The sequence below is a fragment of the Anguilla anguilla genome, chromosome 4 (assembly GCF_013347855.1).
Source record: "Anguilla anguilla isolate fAngAng1 chromosome 4, fAngAng1.pri, whole genome shotgun sequence".
Lineage (NCBI taxonomy): Eukaryota > Metazoa > Chordata > Actinopteri > Anguilliformes > Anguillidae > Anguilla > Anguilla anguilla.
The window spans coordinates 15,457,900-15,474,178 of record NC_049204.1 but is presented as its reverse complement, the minus strand read 5'-3'; the positions used below and the strand labels follow the sequence as shown (position 1 = coordinate 15,474,178).

At 35.8% G+C, this 16,279-nt stretch overlaps 1 non-coding gene across 1 annotated transcript; it reads left to right on the top strand.

The window, feature by feature from the left end:
* Positions 1 to 4,396: 4,396 nt before the first annotated feature.
* Positions 4,397 to 4,470, top strand: trnan-guu. The gene has a single exon. It is a non-coding gene; the product is annotated as a tRNA-Asn (tRNA).
* Positions 4,471 to 16,279: the final 11,809 nt, after the last annotated feature.

Sequence of the window (16,279 nt, the reverse complement as noted above, 5' to 3'; positions counted from 1 at the left end):
TAAATCACAAAGCTCAATTTTGTAAGTGAATGCATGAATCACCATCATAAGCATATTTATTCAATATAGTCACATAATAGTTTATTTTTGACCAGAGTTCTACTTTAAATTAATTGAAGTTCATAATTGATTATAGATTTATTTATTTTTTGTTTACCAGCAAAAATGTGTGGTCCAGTTCTTGTTCATACCCATATATTTAAATTGATTTAGTTCATATCCATATAAAACAGGGACTGTTATGACACTTTTACTACCATATGGAATAGAAGTTGGCAAAAATAAATTGATAAAATAGACTAAAACGTTTTTGGACTAAACTGGTTGGGTTCCAACTCAATATCGTTTCAATGGGTGTAAGAACTCAACAACAGTACCCAGTAAAAAGATAACATCCAATCTGCTTGTTCCCTCCTAGCTACCAGCTGAATATATTATTTCAGTGTTTCAGACTTTCTCACATATTTTGGTCACATATTCGGCATAATCTGAAATCTATAATTCATGTTTATCGTCTAGGTCATACATTGTAATCTCTGGCTAAACATATTGTACATGTCCAGGAACAAGACCTTACAGATAAAAGAGAGGGAAATGCAACTATGCCTCTTAATGAATACCCCTGAGTCACTGAAAATGGTTGCCAAATGTGCTAGTACTAAAAAAATCATTGCAATTGTGCAATGTGCAAGTGATCTTGATTTGAGTTTTGTGTAGTATTTTTATACTGGCACTTTCATTGCTTAAAATATTGGAGGTGATGTGGGCAAATAGGTTCCAAGACTGTATGTTGGCCTGTTGGGTGTGTGTGTTGTCTGTAGAGTTATATGCCCCTTTTCTGGTTTATTCTGTTTTAACAGTATTATGGATGATCATGCTGGGATCTATTTGCACCATTCCCTTGTTTTTTTCCGTTTCACTGTAGAGGAGACTGCTCGGGATGTGCCACATATGTTGTTGCCTTTTGAGCTGAACGCCTGTACATGTCTGCAGAGGGGATTTGAAGGCCACTGAAAGATTAAGTAATATTTAAGAGGAGGAGCGTTTTTATTGTGCAAACTTGGATGTAGGGTTCAGTCCCACTTTGATGGAAAGATGTTAAGATGTTAGTTGTCGTCTCGGTTTGAACAGTGAGAACAAGAATGTTGCCAAGTGATAACGGTTTTATGCAGAAGAAAAAAACCGCTCTGCTGCTACCATCCTCCGCCCCACGCCTACGGTTGTTGAGGTAAATTGAGAAATTGAAGAACGCCAACATTTAAGTGAAATTAATTTTATTTCCTTTGTACCGTACGTAGCGGTACAAAGGATATACGCTTACAACAAAACTTCAGGAGGCCTATATATAATTATCTGATGTATTATGTGATATATTATCTGTCAATTGTGTTTATGTGGCTTAGCAAAAGTATATCTTAATGATTGCCTAGTTTTGTCATTCTGAGCACGTCCGGACCGAGCACTGCATGCAGGAGGGTTTTAGTAGTTAACGTTAGTTGCATTAGACATGTACATTGAATATGTTGTTCATAAGTTTTGCTTAAGACTTGTTTTGGTTCATATCTGGGTGCTCTGGCGCCACTCATAATATAACTTTGTACTCTTACGTAAATACCTCATTCTTAAAATGTAATAATTTTAAAGTTATATATTATTTCAACTGTGAAAGTGTGAGTGTTTCATGTTTCTATTTTTCGCATAGCCCACCAAAACGCAGGCAGGATCGTAGGCAAAATGGGCGACATAGGCCGGTGCACTATGCAACCTCAGTAGTGCTGGAGCAATGACAAAAAAACAGCCTGAGTTGCAGGCTGCATTTATATGGACACTGAAACATTTAGTAGACGCTCTTATCCAGAGCAATTTGCTTAAGTCCACTAGGCCTAGTTGTCAAAAACGTATAGTGGAGCAGTTCGGCTAGCTACAACCTGCACGAGCAGTTCGGTAAGACTGCAAATTATCAGTTTTAGTTAGTGGTTTTTTATTTATTTTTAAGTTTAGTGTCTTGCTTTTTCGTCTTGGATACATGTGAATTGATAGCCATTTTATTATGTAGGCCTAAAGTTAGGGAGTGACACCAAACTCTATTAAACAAGTCGCAATTGAAATATGTTTTCTTAAATGAATTTTGATAGCTATATAGATTGCTGAAACATTGGTTGTACAGTATAGGCTTACTATCTAAAACAGATTAGTTTTCAAAATAACGGTTTAGGACGGTGTCAGCATGTTTGCACATTTCAAATGAATCCGACCTTAATTGTTGCTATTGTTTCTTATTATATCTTATAGCCTACAAACTCGCTTACTTAAACGTTTATTTTCACTGACCAGGCGGAATTGGGCTGTTCATCATATTTCATAAAGATGTGGAAGGCCTTGAAGTAGCTACTGTGTGCATTTGTGTGATATAATGACTTATGACATATAATCCTCAGCGCAGCAACGGAATTATTAAAGCAAGCAGGAGTGTTAGGCCTATTTATTTATTTGTATGTTTATTTGTTTGCATGTGAGTAAGAAGCATCGTCGATATACAGACATGACATTTAGCCTAGGCCTACAAGGCAAACATGTACATTTAGCCGAGAATGCATTAATCTCTGGTCCGTATGTGGTCCAATGTCTTAAATTAAATGAAAAATCTGAATTGATAGATATGTTATCGGAATATGCAACCTACGTTTTATCAACTAGGCTTTGAACCGGAGAATCCGAAACACTACAGTTTAGTTTGTGATTTTGATATCCCCATTTACGAACGGGAAACCACAGATATTGACCATCAGTATATTCTATATATATAGAGTATAGCAACGTCATTAGTGTAATGAGTGAAACGGGACGTGGATTCTGTGGAACATGTATGTAGCATATGCCTCTACTTATATCTTGTTAGGCTATATGCCTACCATGTCCGTTAAAGGGATAACTCTAAATCTAACGTGTCATTTTAAGAAAATATGTTTGTAGGAATTTTGTCCCCGCAAAATGCTTGCGAATGTGGCAAAGATTCCATTTACTAGTTTTGTTACTTCTCAATGTCTCAGTAAATTGATGTAATTCGGCTGCACAAATGACTGCACTAAAATAAATTCACTGTTGGCGGTGCAGTTATAAGTCTCACCACCCTCCACATGAGTGTGCCCTCACGCTCGCATGCCACTCATGTTGCCACACTTGTGGGGCACTGCCCTGTCCATCAAGGCCACGCCTCCACTTCAGACACCAGCGTAACAGCTGGGATCTGGGGAGGCTTGAATCTTGGTCTCTAGGGGAGAGGCAGCTGCTCTAACCGCTGAACAAATTCACTTTCAGTGGAGCAGTTAGGCTGCCACTCCGGTGGAGTGAAACTACAATATTTTGTTCAAAAACGAAAACTCCTACAAAAATTGATTATTAATTTCACCTCAAGTTAATGTAAAAGGAAATTATCATAAAATCGAGTTATCGTTAGTGCAAGCTGATTGGTCCATTTTCAAACTAGAGGGACATTACAATACATAATTATGCACAATACACAATTCAGTATTGTTACAATGAGGCCTATATATAGATGGGTAGGTGTTTTTGGTTTTGTATGTTTTTTGTTTTCATACAGATCATAACATTTTCTGTTATGATATGCAAATGCTTATTTGTAGTGTTTAACATTGTTATATATTCCAGTAATGCAGAAGGATGAGTGAAAATCAAGAAAAGAAGGCTAAGGAAATGGCTGTTGACTGCATAATTCAAATTTAGAAGGAGAATGCATGGATGCACACAGGTATGTGTATAAATAAGGGTTTAGGGTAGTAGTGGTCAGAGACAATAGTGTCTACCACTATAGAGCTCCAGTAGGTGACGTCACACAATCCCAACATGCATCTGCCTTGATCAAAATGGAGCTATATTAGTAGGAATCTGTGATCGCCACTGATTCATTAATCCATGAAGGATATTCCCAGCAAGACCTAATTACATCATGCAAATACTAAGAACAGTGTAATGCTGTTGCAGTTCTTTACCCCATACAATGTATAGCCTTATAAACTAATAGTTTAGGCTTTGTCTCTGATAAGCTCACTTACCCACTAACCTTTCTTTAATGATTTTGTTTTTTACTTGCATTTTGTAGCACATTTTTTAAAAAGATGATCCTTGGACAGAATCTGGTTTGACGGTTATTCAACAAAGATGTTCATGTATTGACCTTCTATGGTATTTATGTGTGGGGTAGTTTTGTACTCACCAGCCCCCTTTAAGATATACTGTATATCAAAGCCTATTTGGATACAAAGGCTATAATATGTCTTTGAAAAAAAAAATATATATATGTGAAAAATAGATTCATCGTGTGGAGAATCTTTACGGACAATCTTTGTAGGTATATTGCAACTACTGCTGCGCAGCTGTCTCTGTGGCGCAATCGGTTAGCGCGTTCGGCTGTTAACCGAAAGGTTGGTGGTTCGAGCCCACCCAGGGACGGAATGTGTTTTTTAACCCTATCAACCCTGTAAACCTATAATAATTGATTGGTGTTAGTGTGACATTTTGTTAAAAGAAATCCTTTCAGAACATGTTCATATGTGAATGAATGAATGAATGAATCATTGCATTTATATAGCACTTCTCCGAACGCTCAAAGTGCTTTACAGTGATGAAGGGGAACTCACCTCACTTACCACCAATGTGTTGTACCCACCTGGGTGATGCACAGCAGCCATTTTGCGCCAGAACGCTCACCACACATTAGCGAAGGTGGAGAGGGAAAGAACATTTTTTTAGCCAATTAAATCAGGGGATGATTAGGTGGCAAGTTTGCGAGAGCCAGGTTTGGAATTTAGCCAGGACACTGGGGAACCCCCTACTCTTTGCGGTAAGTGTCATGAGATATTTAATGACCACAGTGAGTCAGGACCTCGGTTTAATGTCTCATCCGAAAGACGGAATATGTCATTTTAGCACAAGGCTACACTCGTAGTGCCACCTGCTATAGTGTCTTACCTGATGTAATCTTCACATTTAGCCCATGGAATGAAGGACGAGTTCAGAATGGTTATATGCAGTGTCTGTTAGGTTTGGGGCGAAATAAGGAGGCATGTATTGGTGCATTATGTCGTATTTTCCTGAATAATTTAATTGTTTTCTGAAAATGATTTGATGCTTCCAGAATTTTTTTAAAACTAATGTAGTTTAGTGTAAATGATGCGATTATGTATGATTGTACAACAAAGCTATGCAGGTTATATCAATTTAGTAACATCATTATATCAAAATGATAAATTGCCTTTTTTTGGCAAAATGTGCAATGGTCTTTGAGACAAAGCATGAGGCAAGTGTGGAAACCAAATGTGGTACACACACCTGCATGTACACACAAACACAAGCGCGCGCGCACACACATACACACACACAAAGACACACGCACACATGCACACACACACAATAAGAAGAAACGCAGCTTTGCATGCTGTTTCTCTGTGTTTTGTGTGTTTGCGGGCTCTACAGAAAATGGGCAGATGAACTGAATGTAAATAGCCCATAAGCTTAAATGCTCTTTCCATTTTGAGATGCTTAGCTTACATAAATGACCCTGATCAGCAATATATAGCATAATAAATTCTTAACCAGAAATGAATGTAGTGGCATACATGTATATTCCTGTTCAGTTGCTGTTTTTAAATCAGGTTATATAGTCTCCATTTACTTATTTTTATTTGTTCTCCTTGGGTTAAATTAGCCTCAAATACAAATAAGCAGTCAAGTGTGATCTAATGTGTCTTTTTCCACAATTCACAATGATGTAGTATTTATTTCATATGAGTTATTTGCATTATATTAAATTGGCTAAATCTATTATCTGCTTTAATATAATATATTTAGGCTATTGAAAAACAAATTATGAATTTATATGTTTTATGCATGCATTTCTGTGAAATATGTATTTTAGTGTTTTAATAAAATTTCAATAGTATGCCTTGACTATTTAGAATAGTCAAGGCCTGCTACACACTAATTCCCATATGCTTGGGATAAGAGTGGAATTAGAGTCATACAATACCAGCACAATTTAGAGATTATGGAAATGATGAGACAAGTTATAACCACTGTTTGGTGCTAACAGTTGTACAAACCACGGTTACTCCTTCCTTGAAAAAAAAAAATAATCAAGGGTAAAAAATTAGATTCTGTATTATCATACTAAACTACTTAAAACATACCTGGACTGCAACACCAAAATAATTATTTAAATTCTCAGATGGAGGAAAATATTTCCTTAATCGCATGGTATTAGGTGAGTAAATGAGTTAACCTTTTTTGACTAGAAGGCTAATTTAACTGCATTTTCCACATTAGTGAGAAACACAAAAAATATAAACAGATCATCATTTTGTTTTTTGCTTTGACAAAGGGGGAGACGTTTCGTGTAATAATTAAGCTACATCCAGGTGGCTGGCTTTCATGCCAGTTTTATTAAATGAAAATTATGGTAAAATATCCACATACAAGCACACTCACGCACTTGCGCGCACAAACACACGCACACACACACACACACTGTCTTTGAATTGGCAGTATTACAATTGGTGTATACATAGATTGTTTTGTAACTGGATGTATGTAAAAATTTAGTGCGAACTTCTGAAATGACGGGGAAAAAATGAAAATAGCGGAAAAGCCGATTCGTTAAATCGCGAAAGAGATCATGACATTTTCTCCAGTGAATAATTCAGACGCACAATTAACGTCGCACGAAATAGGAACTGGCTGAACATTTTCACAAATATTAGCTGAAGGTTACGGTGAATGTATTTTACAACAGGCTGGAGGCAAAATTAACGATGGTCGAAATTTTACCGCGGAGATAATAAATATTATAAAGTTCATTTTTTGCGGAAGCCAAATTATAGTTACAGATAACTCACTCATATAACGTTCTGCGGCCCTGTGTACTTTAGTATTCGCTGCTGTTAAATAAACGTCGCATTGAAAATCCAATGTTATGTCATTAGGTGAGATAATATTAGGCCTGCAGAATTCATTTGTAAATCTGGCCATGCCTTGGAACATTTATATTAAAGTCTTTAACAGTATAGGTATGTTTAACGTAATTTAAATATATAACTGAATATGTTTATGCAGACATTTTGCAATATCTGCAACATATAATAATGCTAATCTAACAATAAAAAAATCTATATACTAAAAAATGTTTTCTTGCGCGCAGTTGGCACCCTAAACAGCAAACTGATCAATGTATTAATCAAGTAAAAATTAAATATTGACTTATTATACATTATACGTGGCATATTATGCATATATTTTGTATTCACAATATATTTACAGGTTTTGCCTAATGTGCATGGCTACATACATATGTGGAAATTAAAGGAAAGACTGTTTCCGGTCATTTTTGAGAATGCATGATTCATAGAAAACAATATGATGCATTAATTTATTTCTGTATAATTAGTATAATTATAATTACTCTCGTTGGTATTGTTGCTTTTGTCTGTAACTGCTAATGCTACTACTCAATAATATAATAATAATTAATAATGAAGATTCAAATGCTTTATATATCGATAATCACAATTATTTAATTGGCAGGAGACATCACAAACAGTTAATCTAATCTGTATGCATACATCCATACACAGATGAGAGTTGCTATAAATGTAACAGATATTGGATTTTGCTCATTTATTCTGAATATATTTAGCCTAGCACTATGACATTTTAGCCTACTTCAAACAGCTTTTCCGTGTCAGTAGTCATTAACAATTACAATTACATTCATAATTTAATTGAGTCGGATGCAATTAAAACCAAAGTGCACACAGTCCGATGTTACCTTCATACCACCTAGTCAATATGACTGTAACATGTTGGAGGTGTGAAATAATTGTAACAGTAAATTAAACACCACATAATGTGTAGACACGTGTTTTTTTCTGTGCATACTAATGTTAATCAAGGAAACACATTTCCAGTGGTGAGACCAGCCACATCCTCAGATTGTGTTGCATGGGGCATTATTCATGAAAAAAGACTGCATAAACATTGAAGCACAAGCAATTTTTGAATTTTTGCAGTTGATTGAGTTGTGGTAAAGTTCAAATCAAAGAGGAAAGCTGCTTTTGTTTGTTTTTTAACACCCAGGTAAGCTTTTACAAAGCAAATAGTCTACTCTGGTGCGTGCTTTTTACAAATGCCTGTGACCAGGTGGCTGTTTCTTTTCCATTAATCACTTGAGGTTGAAGACGAGGCTGTGTCAACACAGCAAGCAAATTAGCTGAACACATTTGCCATTAAACACTGTATGAATGCAAAAAGTCAAACACATTGATGAGTAAAATTAATTTCTTTAATAAATATTGAATGCCAAAATGTCTCAGGTCTCCCCAAAATGACCCTACATGTAAATTGTTTTATATAGACACTACATATAGTTTTCAACCCTGATCTCACAATCAGAAGCTCTCTCCATGGCATCCATGGGTAGCAACCCTCTCATTTTCTCTTTAGATGGCATTCTGTAGACATATAGTTGTAAAAAAAGTACGTTTTTTTTTTTACAGCAACGCAGAGGGGCATAACTGTAACAGCTGCAACATTTATACAGATGGGGTCACGGGGACATCGTTTTTTGGCCACCTAGCATTCAATTCCCGCTACAAACACACTCCAAAATCATTTTTAATAACATATCTTTTATGATGTATGATGTATGATTAATTGTAAATAAATATAAAGCCTTATACCCGAAAATTATTCCCGGAATAGATTTTTACTGATTTTTTCAAAATATTTTCCGCAAAGGTTATCGCATTGCTACGTTTCTTTTGGAGGTGGTACAGGACTGAATTGCACATGGCGCCGCATTGTACATTAACTTATTGACCATGTTACATTTATCAAGCGTTAGATACATACATAGGCGCAAAAGACATTCTTGCATTATAAGTTGTAGCCAAATTTTGAGGTGCCCATTCTAGTCCCAAATTAAGGAATCGTATGTCAGTGAGTTTGCCCTGTCCGGCATTAAGCCACTAGCACATAGTCTTATTTAATATCACTACGAACTGTGTAGGGTAAATAAATGCATCAGTTATGAATATATTTATGCCTTTTCCTTTTACGAATTTATTGTATCATTACGCAATGAAATTTAAAGTGTTTACCGTTAATTTGTGAGCATGTTCGAAGGGAAAGGTTAAGGTACATTAGACTCGATTGCGAGCAATATAACATCAGGGTGGACATCAAAGTTACGATTCATGACAAAAAAATCTGTCATGAAATAAATGCACCTTAGAGGCGGGCTACTTCTGAAAATCATTGTGACCTGTTTCCTCATCGGCCGCATTTAAGTTTCAGTTGTCGGTGACAGGATACACGACAATAAATCGACTGAACTTGAGTGTCCTATATATAGGTCGACCACCATGCGAACCCGTCTCACCAGCAACGCAGAGAAGAACTGATGATTCACAAATGGGGTGGCGGCCATCTTGGGTAGCTATAAATGGTCGATGAAATAGCGCATTCCACAAAATGGATGGGACAGGCTTTTGCTATTCTTGCTCGACTCCACCTTTTCACGGGGAGTTCACAATCCACAGTCTTACTTAGGCTACATTGAAAAGAAACTGAAACCAATGGTTCAAGTCTGTTGTTGAGCCTGGATAGGAAATTGTAACCTTTAACTTGAAATGCCATTTTTAAAATGGCTTGGCTATTTTGTCGCATAGCCTACTTTATTCACAATCTAGTACTAAAATACCATAAACAGAACACACATTCTTTAGGCTCAGGGTGAAGGCTCGTTTCTATATGTATTATTAGTATTCATTTTTATCTTCTCATTGGTATAGTGTTGCTTTTTTCCCCAAAGAGCTACTCCTTTGTATACTCATTATTGGGCAAGTGAAAATTTCTGTTTCTTGTCTTACGTTAAAAATCGGCACGGTTGAACATAAATGTGGGCATATGCAAAAAAAAAAAAAAAGGCCAATTATTATGACATCTGGGACCATGCGATTAGAATGAATAAATGTGGTGCCACCGAATTGTTGTCAGTTGTTCGGGTAATAGTAATAGATATATTTTAGTCACATAGCAAACAATGGGATTTACCGAAGATGAGTGCGGACATGTTTTCTATTAGTAGCCTATAATAATGTCTCCTTAAACTTTAGCAAGGAAATTGAGTATTTTTGTTTTGTTTTATTGTTTTTTTTTTTTGTTTGTTTTGTTTTATTGTTTTTTTCTCAATGCTGTCAGTTTGCCATAAGGGATAATTTAACAAAGTCATTCCATGGCCATCGTAAAATTTTTGAAAAAAAGTAAGCTGTTGAGGGCTGCAAAATTGGTCAATGTTTAAGACACACTTTTTTATAAGCAGCTTTAAAACTATTAAAGTCAAAATGACGAGTTCATTTTTGAATAGGACTAAAATATTGCAAACTTTAAAACAATGTGAAATAAAATAAATTTAAACTTAAAACTAAAACGGCCAAAACTTAGAGCTGATCTAACTGCTGTGCAGGTATATTCCATTGATTAATGTTTAGCATTTCATTATCCACTAATCTAGTTATTTACATATAGGCTATTGTTTTTATAATACGGCATGGGCATCGATTTCGTGCGGTGATATGCGTTTAAATATAACATATTTAATAACATAACAAATATAATCCATACTTTATGCTATATTTACCTATTTTAACATTTCCAAATGTAAGTTTAATATCAATAACGATAAATGCACAATAGTTTGGAAGTTGGTTTTTATATAATAAAATGCACAGAGCCTCACAGGGTCTAATAAAAATAATTGTGGATGTATATTGTTCTCTAAATAAGGTAGGCTATGTGATCTGTTCATTACAGAGGGATAGGCTGAATACACGGAGCTCACTGGAGTTCGCCGAAAATTAATCTCCCGTTCTTTTAACTGTGGTAACGCGTTAGGTCCTCTCGACTGTTACATATGCGTCCCTACCCATTCGATTTATCAGGATGTTATGATTAGAAAATATTTGGTTTCAGGCAACACTGTCATATGCTTTTGTAGGTCTGATATTTACTCTACAGAATTTTAAATTAAAATTAAAATAGCATTAAACAGCTCACCTCTGGTTCTCTTTAATTCTACATATTTAAAAAAAAAACTTGTTACATTTGACTGCTAGATGATGTTAATAGCAGGCATTAATGATGACTTTATTAAGTCATCATTAATGCTAATAATATTATTAATGATCAATTAATTAAAACATTAAAACATTAACATTAAAAACAATAATTTAGAACGAAAATGCCCAACTGCCTGTCATATAAATAACATAGGTCGTAAAGAGTTATTGTTTCTGCTTCCTGAAGCTTGTCCAGCAGTTGTGTGGCTGTGACTGAGAAAATAAAATCTTTCTATTCACCAGATGGATTGGAAAGCTCGGTTTGTTCCAGGAAATGAAAGAGCAAGATGGTAGAATTTAAATGAAAAATAACAAATTTAGCTGCAAGAAGCTAGTACTAGGGGCAAATGACGTGCAGGTATATGAATGAGTAGAAATTAAAGTGTTTGCCAAGTTTGTTGTGTGTATGTTCTGTGATTAAGGGGGTAATGTACTATATTCTAATGTTAATTTGTGGACAGCTAAAGACCTCTGTGATATAGTAGTGACTTTAATTTATTTTAAGAAGAAAAATAAACCACACTAAAATAATAGGGTGCCTAATGGCTTCTGGCCCCCAGAATAACTATTTAATTGAGCGTACTTAATAAAACACCAAAATATAAGCTTGCTTTCAATATTTGATACCAATATAAATTGAATGTATTCTACACTGTAAAACCTAATGCACTCCAATGTGCTTACTCTTGGCACTAAATTTTCATGTTAGTTCAATATACATTTTTTATTTTTTAAACTAAATAGATTACTGTAGTACAACTTTTATTATTCAGAGTACAATTGACTAGATATTACAACTTCGGACACCACTACTGTTGGTGTGTGCAATAAACAGGAAAGGATAAGTGTGCACAATGAAATCTACCCTGTCAACTGTACAAATTGCTATTATGCTAAAGCAACTAATTGTGTTGTGCTTAATTGTGTTTTATTTGGTTCTTTTCATAAAAATAAAAATAAATATGTTCAGAGAACATATGTAAAGAAATTGATTTTTAAAAATTCTGGAAACACCTTGCACTAAAAATATTTTGTACACTTAACCTGTAGTGTTAAGTATAAACAATCTTTTCCTTCATATTAATGTGGAAATGTACTTACTACAGATTCAATGCTATTATAACACAATATGATATGTAAACACATCTATAAATTAGCTATTCAGAACAATTTTTCTAGAATGGTTAATTAAACTTAACTTTCTATTGTTAATCTAATGCATTTTTTATAAAGTATATTCAAATAACTTAAGCCAAAACTAATTTCTGTTAGTTAGTTCAGCACAAACCATTTAAGCATAAAAACATTGATTTCTGCATGTTCTGGGTTTTACTGCAGTGCAGTTATCCAGCTAACCTCAGCTGGCACACTGCAAATGACGCTTTAATTTCTACATGCTTTGTTTATACTTTTGCATAAATAGTGGTAAATACTAAATATGTATAGAAGAATATAACTTACAAATGCTTAATGAACTTAGTACAACTGTCTTACTCCCTCATAACACAAAATATGAGCATTTCACTCCATTGTTAGTTTTTTTGTTTGAGATCAAATCATTAGCTTAAAATGATGGTTTTCATGTCTTGAGTGGTTGCACCATCCACAATGCAAGTAACTAAATGTAGCAGAGACTTAAGAAGCAAATAACAGCACATGTACGTTTAAGTAGGCAGTATGCTCCAAACGAAAAGCAAACTTTTAAAACATGACACGTCACCAAGCACCATGGTCAGTATGGTCAGTATACTCAAAACAAACTATGTTATTCATTTTATGTCATTCCACGCCCCTGAGAGGCAGACAAACTTGTGCAGATTTTTCCAAGTTGCTTTGCACAACTGAGGATCACTGACACCAGAGATACTTTGCTAAACAGTCTCTGTTGACTGTTATCTGACTCCATGGAAATTTTGTGCCAGGAATTTTAACGCATTTTGTTGTCTTTCAAATCTCTGCGTAATCGATCATAAAGATGACAATATCTTTCCACGATTTCAGCAACTTTTTGTTCAAAAGCATTCATCTCAAAGTATTCCAGTCATGACAATGATATTTAGCTTTGTGTCAAGATGGGTACAGGAGATTTCAGGACTGATGTCCAATCAGCAGCACCCCCGTGACTCTGCCCACAATAAGCGGGCTTAGATGATGGATGGATGGATGGATGGATGTCCTATCCAATAGGTCTGTTATAACAGAAGAATTAAATCTAGGAAATTTTGATCTCATTTGTCAAACTAAGAATAAATCATTTTGGATAGCAAGTTAGCCACATAAAAGATGAGGAAACTACCTATGAAAGATGGGGAAACTAACAAGGTAACATTGGCTAGCTAGCTACCTAGCATTGCTACTAGTTCTCCATCTTTTATTTGACTACCTTCCTGTCCAAATGATTTATCCTTAGTTTGGCTTACAAATAAAGTCAAACTTTCCTCCAGGAAGGACGAATAAGGCACAATTTAATTCTTCTATTGTGGTGAACCTAGTGAATATGAGACCACTTCATGAAATCTGTATCCCATCTAGACACAACCTATGTGACAGTGCAGTGATCAGATGAACCGGAAAATAAAGTTGAACTCTGCCCTCGGCCTGTCAACCATGACACAACCAACCATGTGACATTTGGATGGACTAACTGCAGAAGGGGAGGTCTGCGAAATTGCAAACTGCTTGAGAACAGTTCGCGTTGGGGGCTTGCACACGCTGCAGTGTAGGAACTCAAAACATCACAACTTTTTGTTTGTCTCTTGTTCAAAAATTGTTGTTTGAGTTTTTGAGTTTTGAGTATACTGGTGTCTTTCGACCTGAGGAGTGTACTACGAAGCACAACTATGAGGTCAGCAAGCTAACTTAAATTTTAACCTTGGGTTTTCCATATCACAAAGCTGACTTACTTTAAATTTGATAGTATTTCCATGGTAACTTGCACTGCATGGCTAACCTGGTCCAGGGCAGGTTACGTTCAGGCTGTCGAATAGTAGCATATAACAGCATCGCCCTTTGAACAACCACCTCCTTGGAAAAAGGCTTCTCCGTTCCTGCAGGATACCATAGAGCTTGGGGGTGTTTTTTCAGGGTGGAGATTATTTAGAGACTAAATTAAACCACTGGCATTCTCTGAGGATTCACTATACAAAAGATACAGATTCTCAATGGAAGGAATAGGCCTACAGTACATTCCTAACAAACCGTGATGCGACAGAGCGAAAGACACAACAAAAAAATAAATAGAAAAATTAACTCTCTATGCAAAAATGTTATGGATAAAAATTTCTGGGGCTTCCGTGTGGCGGATCCACAGGAGCCACATGTTCTTAATGCAGTGAAGTGGAGTATGGTGAAATCCTGACTGTGTCAATACCCATTCACCATAAATCACTATAGCATAACCCAGGGAGGGTGGGTTACAGTCAGCAGAATATTCCCTGTCACACTGCTCAGTAGTGTCTCCTCTGTTTGACTTGGCCCCAGCTGGTCTGTCTGTTGCAGCTGTGCCAGTCCTCCCATGGGGTTACTACACAGTCAGCTGCTGGGTTGCATGGTGAAAGGTTGGCTGCACACATTTCAGAGGACATGCATGCTATTGTCAAATTGATTGAGGATGTTACAGCAAACGCCGATGGGCCTACAATTAGGATTACACATTCCACACTGGGAGAGAAAATAAAATACAATGATTGGTATTAAAATAATTACTAAAAGAAGGAAAAGTTTTTAATCTTTGCTGAATTCACATCTGTTTGAAAAGGTTTGGAAATATTTTAATGTTTTAAGGGGGGAAAGAATTTAGTCCTGACTTAATCTGCGCTGCATCTACTGGCTTTTCAGGTTTGTATTGTTTTATTGGTGAGAGGTTTTATGGTTAAAGCACAGCATGGACCAAAACACAGTTTAAAAAATTGTTAATATAAGCAGGCCAATGTAATGGTATCGAAGTACAAAATTTGCTAGAGACAATGGATTAGCAAACATATTCAATGCAACTATTAATGAAGATGAGTGTTCTATGAACCGCCCCCCCCCCCCCCCCCCCCCAAGAAAAATGCACCACAGTGGGAAAAAATCTCAGGATGAACCTGGCTATGGGGGGGTGGGGGGTGGCGGGTCCAACCTCCATTGGTCATCGCAGTGACATTAGAGTTAAGGATAGGCTATAATAAATAGCATAATACCATAATAATTCCATGACAGTCCTAATGTTTTAATATTTTTACCACTTTATCCTTTTAATTCTAAGTGGCAGAAAAGGTAGGTTATAAAGTATGCATAGACTAAAAACCACCAATCTGTTAATCAAATCAGAGACAAAGGAACGGAGTACAGGGTGCGTCTTTAGGGGCCCCAGGAAAGGAAAGGCAGTCATTTTCGAAATGAAAACAGTCATTATTCACTGCCACTTATAAAGCCTCAGCTCCATACACAAAGTGGAGCAAATTGAGGCCTCTCTTCCTGTGTGAGTGGAACAATTTTGTAAAAAAAATAATTTCTCCCTTAATGCTCTAACTTTGAAGAAAAATAGCACTGGGACCAAGAAACAAAAGTCAGTGGATAGTGTGTGAATAATATTAAAATCACAAGAACCTATTGAAGTGCACAGGGTGTGAGAACAAAATATTACCTCAGGATATCTTAGCTTTCATATAAAAGTTGACTGGGGGAAAATTAAGCAATTAAAAACTTCCAGACAAAAAATTGCGGGATTCATTTTTTTAAATAATATTTTTATTGGTTTTTCAACAAGTGTGAGAAAACATATTTGGTAAATTCTACTTAAATCTGTTTGTATTTAATATCAATTCTTGACAGAAAAAAGAACATAGAAGAAACATGGAAAAATGGATTTAAACTCTCCCAACTTGTCTTCCTTCCCTCCCACTTACCCACTCACCCCAGGGTCTCTCTCTTTTTTTTACATTCACATTCACACATCCAATGAGTATCAGTAGAGTCATCAGACATGAAATAAAACCCAGTACACATAAATTAATATGATTCTTGAAAATTCTAAGAAAATTTGGTATAGATACTGTGGGACCTAGGCTGGCACACTGCACAAGTTATGGAATTAAGGAATATATTAG